Source organism: Diachasma alloeum, unplaced genomic scaffold (assembly GCF_001412515.2).
Source record: "Diachasma alloeum isolate Michigan unplaced genomic scaffold, Dall2.0 Dall_scaffold_01409, whole genome shotgun sequence".
In the NCBI taxonomy this organism is placed as follows: Eukaryota; Metazoa; Arthropoda; class Insecta; order Hymenoptera; family Braconidae; genus Diachasma; species Diachasma alloeum.
This window is the reverse complement of record NW_021681507.1, coordinates 17525-24412: the sequence shown is the minus strand read 5'-3', so window position 1 is coordinate 24412 and position 6888 is coordinate 17525.

The window sequence follows — 6888 nt, the reverse complement described above, 5'->3', positions numbered from 1 at the left end:
TTCAAGTGAATTCAAAAAACTTCTCAAGTTTTTTGGGATACTCGAGAAATTGCAACTCTTTCTTCATTGACTTTGACTTATCATAAATAATATTTCCTTCAATGTGATATCATCCATTCATTTAGGAATGAATAAAAAAAACAATAATCATCATCATCATATCAATCATATCAATGATCATATCAAGGATCATATTGATCGTCATATCAATCATTCTACATAAATTTTCAACTAGCCGATCAATGAGGCGCGCGCGATGTGCCTAGTTTTTTTTATAAATCTTCACGAAACAAGCAGGGGTTCGAGCCTATCCGACAGAAAGCATGCGACTGTTACTTTTTGTCTTATTAGTCTTTCTCTTTCTTTTATTTCTATACGCAACCACATTACTTTTGTTTCCATGAAACCTCCTTTGAAAACTCCTTTGCCGTTAGTTACACTGCGTAATCGCTTATAGGTATTGGTTTATTGTGGTATTTTAGTCACCACCACCATCATTTTCGAACTCCATTGATAAATAACTCATTATTTCAAGTTCAAAAATCGTCAAAATGAAATTCTATTTTTTTCTGGTACATAAAATTCGATACGGGAATTTCAAAACGTAATGACAATGGTAAACAAGATTTTTTTTCGTCTAAAATTATGAAAATTAAATTAAAAATTGACATTGTTGAAATTAAATCTTTAAAAATTCGAGGAATAAAATAAAAAGTTTGAGAAAATCAATTGTTTCAATAACCGACTTCAGTATGAAAGTGAAAATTTATGAACAATAAAGTGATAACGCCGAGACAAGTATTTTGAAATAAATCAAATCCGTTGAATAGTAGATGAGATATTTAACAAAATACATTTACAAACATAAAAGGTTGTATATCTCAAGAACCGCATGGCCAATTGCAACCATCCAAAATACTGACCTATAGTATTATAAAAGCTAGAATCGTACGAAATTTCAACTTGATATTTACACTTTTTCCCAAATTATCGTGCGTACAAGATTTTTCGTGAAAAAACGGAAAAACCATAATATCTCCACCTTTGTACTAAAGGGTATACAGGGTGTCCCAAAAGTAGAGGTATTCCTTGAAATTGAGGGTTGAGGATTGAATTCTGGATCGAAAAGTCCAATGAAGTTTGTGGACCCGAAGCTTTATTCAAAAGATATTGATAAATGAAGTTCGGCCAATCAGAGCACAGGGAAAGAGAGGCCCGTGTCAATGTGTCGGCTGTGGGGTGTATTGGTGAGCGTAGCAGTTGAGCTCGCTGGCTCTCCACTCTTCTGCTGTAGCGGGTGACGGGTAGCGGAACCCGTCGCACGCAGAGGTTAGGGGTCCCCCCTATCGGTATTGCAGGTTCCCGGGGTTTTTTGGATTCTGTACGTGAAAGGTACAAAATCCCATAAAATATAAATAAATGGATATAAATAAATAATAATGGTATGGAAAGATTCTACTATGCTCATAACACTGCTGATAGCCACATACACCCTCCATGACCTGCTTGACAAAAATTTCCAACGCTTTATGCGCCATCTACTGATCAGAAAAAGTACTCTCTACTGCAATTACTGCCCTGTATAGGATTGGTTATCCCTTGAAATTCCAAACACTTCAACCCATTATTTGCAAAAATGGTGGCATGGGTAAGTTTTTCTACTCAAAATAAGTGTATTAGAGTATCCTTGAGGGCAACTATCTCCTGAAAATGGCGATAGACAACGATAAATCTCTAAAAAAACGTTTCTGTCGCTTCTCATTTTACAGTTCCCTGTAAAAACGGTAACGTGAGCTGTGTCGTTAACTTTTCTGCATTTTTTTTTGCAAAAAATCTGAAAAATAATAGCTAGACGCCCTCCCTCAGGCTGCCCTCAATACTTGGTCAAAATTTCAACCATTTATATTGGATACAATCGGAGAAAAATGGGATGAAAAAAACAAACTTTTGCGACCGCTTCCGTTACCCCTTAACGTGGAAAAGGAGGAGCACTAGCGGCTGTCAATTCCGCGCGCCTATCATTTTTGCTTCCGAATGGAAGCTTTGTAATCGTCCGATTTTCACATTCTCTAATTTTCATTGGAAATGATGTAGAATGGTCTGAAACGTCAAAATACGAAGTTTGACGACCATGTCTGTATGTGAATGTGTCCACCGCCACCTTCCCGATGGTCAATTTTTAGAAAATTGAGTAATTAAGTGGCTAAGATAATTCAAAAAAAAGTTGAAATTTTGTCAGATTATAGGTCTTAATGAAGACTAACTCTGTGCACAATTTCTGCCCGATCGATCCAGTAGTTTTTGAGATAAAGCGATTCGTTTTTAAATCGTTTTTCACGAATATCTTTAAAATTATTCGACCGATTAAAATTTTTTTTTTCAAAATATTCGTCTCGATGTCCTCTACCTAGATCAACAAAAACATATATACCCGTCCATACAAAGTTGTTGAGATATTTCCCCTTTTCAGTTTTTTTCATTAAAATCCTTGTACGCGCGCTAACGTGTGCAAAAATCGAGATATCAACTTAAAATGTGGAAAGAATCTTCCCCCTGTGATAACAAAGGTTCGTATTGAAGATGGGCTCAATCGCACCGGTAATTTCAGAGATATTCAACTTTTTCTGAAAATCTATTATGTTGAATATCTTTAAAACTTCGCAAACGATTCCACTTATTTTTTTCCTCAAAATATTCGTCTTGATGTCCTCTACCTAGATCAATCAAAACGTCTATACCTATTCATACAAAATGTTCGAGATATTCCCCCTTTTCTGTTTTTTCATTAAAATTCTTGTACGCGCGCTAACGTGTGCAAAAATCAAGATATCCACTTGTTTTTCAAAATACTCGTCTCGATGTCATCTATCTAGGTCAATCAAAATATATGTACCCGTTTATACAGTTTTGGAGATTCATTTCAATTAATCAACAGAGATTCATTTCAATTAATCAACTTCGTATAGGCGATTTTACATTTTTGGTGTTCTCTAAATTCTTTGTTCGCACAATAACTTGAGGAAAAATTGGGATAGGAATGTGACGTGAGAAAATAGTTTCTCCTGTAAATTGAAAAAGGGAATTGCTGTTGATCCATTCGGTAACTTACTACCAATGGAATTGGTAGAAATAAAAAATTGTAATACAAATAACACATAAAGTAACAGTCACATGCCTTCTGCTCTTTTTCAGATTGACATAAAGAGATGATATTGCGCTCTATCGATTCGGCAATGAATTTTCCATCGATTGAGGACAACATCATGTCTTTTTGTTGAAGGGCGAGATGAATATGAGCAACTGACACGAGTCTCTCTAACTCTGCCCTGTGATTGGCCAGACTTCATTTATCAATATCTTTTGTATAAAGCTTTGGATCGAAAAACTTCATTGAACTATTCGATCCAGAATTCAACCCTCAACCCTCCATTTCAGGGAATACCTTCACTTTTGGGACACACTGTATATATTTTGAATGATCTAGATAGAGACCATCGAGACGAGTATTTTAAACAAAGAAAAATCGAAATCGGTGCAGTAGTTTTTGAGATATTAAGGAAAAACTGAATTCAAACAAACTGTTATATCTCAAGAACTACTGACCGATCGGGTTTAAACAGCGCACCCACGTTCAGCTCACCATATTTATGTTGACTTTTCTAAAAATTAATCGTAAAAAACCGAAGTTGTCACATACATACATACAGAAATGACCCTAAAACATCATTTCTTCACGGTTCATAATATTCTAGACCATTTACAAACAAAATTAGAAAATCGAAAAATCGCTCAAGTACAAGGGTTCCAGTCGGAACCAAAAAGGAGTAAAGTCGATGTTAAAATTCTGAAATTTCGTGAAATAATTGGCATTGTTTGGGAGCATATCTGGACGAAATTTCAGCTCAATTGGTCAAGTAGTTTTTGAGATACAGCAATTTCTTAAAAAAAAATTTGCTGAATATCTCAAAAAGTATGCGACTGAATTTAATTTTTTTGACGTCAAAATATTCCTTATGATAATATCTATCAAATGAAATCATAATATTTCTACTTAACCAGGGATAACTTGGTAGTAATCAGTATTTTTCATTTTTGCTCAATATCTCCTAAACTACTGGTCGGATTGAAATTTTTTTTTTATAAAATACTCGTCTCGATATCCACTATCGAGATCAATCGAAATATAGATACCCATTCATACACCGTTTTTGAGGTATTCGCGTTTTTCTCATTTTTTCACCTCAGAGTTAATTTGATGTTCTACAATGCACGTAGAAGTTCGAAATACAATTCCAAATTTTGGGGAATAGTAAATACCGTTGAGGCACACTAGTGTATAAAATTTTCGGCTGATGGATTGAATATATTTTGACATACAGCAATTTATCTGAAAACAGTTTTTGTCGAAAAAAGAAACATCGTCATTCTATCAATGATTTTGGAATCTGTATGACTTAAGAAGTTATCTATTATAAAATTATGTTTTTTTTACTTGATATCATGGCAGTGTTTGATATTATGACAGACACAAATGTGCAGAGGGTTATACATTTTGAGGGTCGAATGTTGTAACGATCAGGAATTTTTACATTTCCACGAGCCTTAAGATGTTCTAAGAGTGAATTTTCTTTTTCATAATTTCCAATTATGCTCTTGCTATCCACCATGCTGGTGGATAGGGATTGATAACATTGAAAAGCATTCGGGAAAAGTGAGACTATTGAATAAATTGATAAGCAAACAAACAAAGCATTAAACATAAAATATCCATTAGTTTAACAGGTGTGATTATAGATGTACTATCTCTTCGTATGAAGAATAATAAATTAGGCCATAGTATAAATGCTATTGTGGGAAAATTGAACAGTACAAAAGAGGAACACTGCAGGAGAACAATCTTAGAAATAGCAAATAATTTACCATTCAAACAAATGAAAATAACGAGAAAAATAATAATGGAAATCGGTGCAGAAGAAAGTATAGGAAATTTTCCAAGTAGGATTTTCAACGCTATTTATCATAGAACCATTGCGACAGATCCATGCGGAAGCTTATTACCAATGAAATTGGTAGAGAGAGAAAGAATCAAAAAGACTAATAACGAATAAAATATCGCTCTATCGCCTGTCTATATATATATAGGCTCGCAACCCTGCTTGTTTGCTGCCGAATGGAAGTTTTGAAAATGCAATTTTTTTCGATTCTCTAATTTTGCTTGGACATGATTCAGGGTGGTATGAAACGTCGAGATATGATGTTTTTTGGACGATGTCTATATGTATGTGTGTGCGTATGTGTGAATGTGTGCGTTTGTCCAGAAATGTGTCAATAACTCCAGAACAGTAATTACAAAAAAGCTCAAATTTTGACTCATAGTTGATAACAATGAGACACAAATCTTTGCTGAATCTCAGCCCAATCGCTTGAATAGTTTCTGAGATATAGCGATTTCTTAAAAATCGTTATTTACAAATATCTCAGGAATGGCTGGAACAATTTAATTTTTTTCTTCAAAATATTCGTCACGGTGATACCTAATCTCATCGCATGGTAATTTAATCACCCCGGTATAGAAAATTGAGTATTATTGTCATTTTCTCATTTTTTCAACGAAATCGCTTGTTACCACGATAACTTGAATAATAATCGAGATATAAATTTCTAACTCCGTACGATTTTAGATCTTTTGATAATAAAGTTTGGTATTTTGGATGGGCGAAAGCGGACGAGTAGTTTCGGAGATATTCAACTTTGCATGTGAAAATCTTTTCTTTAATATCTCAAAAACCAGTCCACCGAATTCAATTTTGTTTTCAAAATATTCGTTATAATGGTGGCCATCCGACCAAATCAAGATATGAGTACCGTTTCATTGGAAGTTTTTGAGATATTGCCATTTTTCTATTTTTATTTAGTCAGCTTAACATATGGGCACCCCCTACATATGGACACCACCCCATATATATAAGCACCCCCCCCCATATATGGACACTCCTCATATATGGGAACCCCCAAATATATGGGCACCCCCCATATATATAGGCACCCCCATATATGAACACCCCCCATATATATATAGGCACCCCCCATATATGGGCACCCCTTTATATATGGGCATCCACCCATATATGGGCAGCCCCCTTAGAACCCCCATGACCCTTACGAACCCTATCACCCCTATGACCCTTAGCGCCCCTATGACCCTCGTGACCCTCAGCGCTCCTATGACCCTCGTGACCCTTAGCACTCCTATGACACTCGTGATCCTTAGCACCTCTATGACATTTAGAACCCCTATGACCCTCGTGACCTCTGAGACCATTGTGACCATTATGACCCTTATCCCCCTATGACCCTTATGACCCTTAACACCCCTATGGCCCTTAGCACTTCTCTGACCCTCGTGATCCTTATGTCCCTTAGCATCTCTATGATCCTCGTGACCCTTATCACTCTTAGCTCCTCTATGACCCTTATGACCCTTAGCACCCCTATGACCCTTAGGGCCCCTATGACCCTTGAAATCCTTAGCACCTCTATGACCTTTGTGACCCTTAAGACTCTTAGTACATCTGTGACCCTCGTGACCTTTATGACCCTTAGCCTCTCTATAACCTTTATGACCCTTAGCCTCTCTATAACCTTTATGACCCTTAATATCCCTATGACCCTTAGCCTCTCTATAACCTTTATGACCCTTAATATCCCTATGACCCTTGGCACCTCTATGACCCTCGTGACCATTATGGCCCTTAGCACCTCTATGAACCTCGTGACCCTTATGACGCTTAGCCCCTCTATGACCCTTATGACCTGTAGCACCCCTATGACCCTTATGACCCGTAGCACTCCTATGACCCTTAGTCCTATATTTATTATATAGAGAGC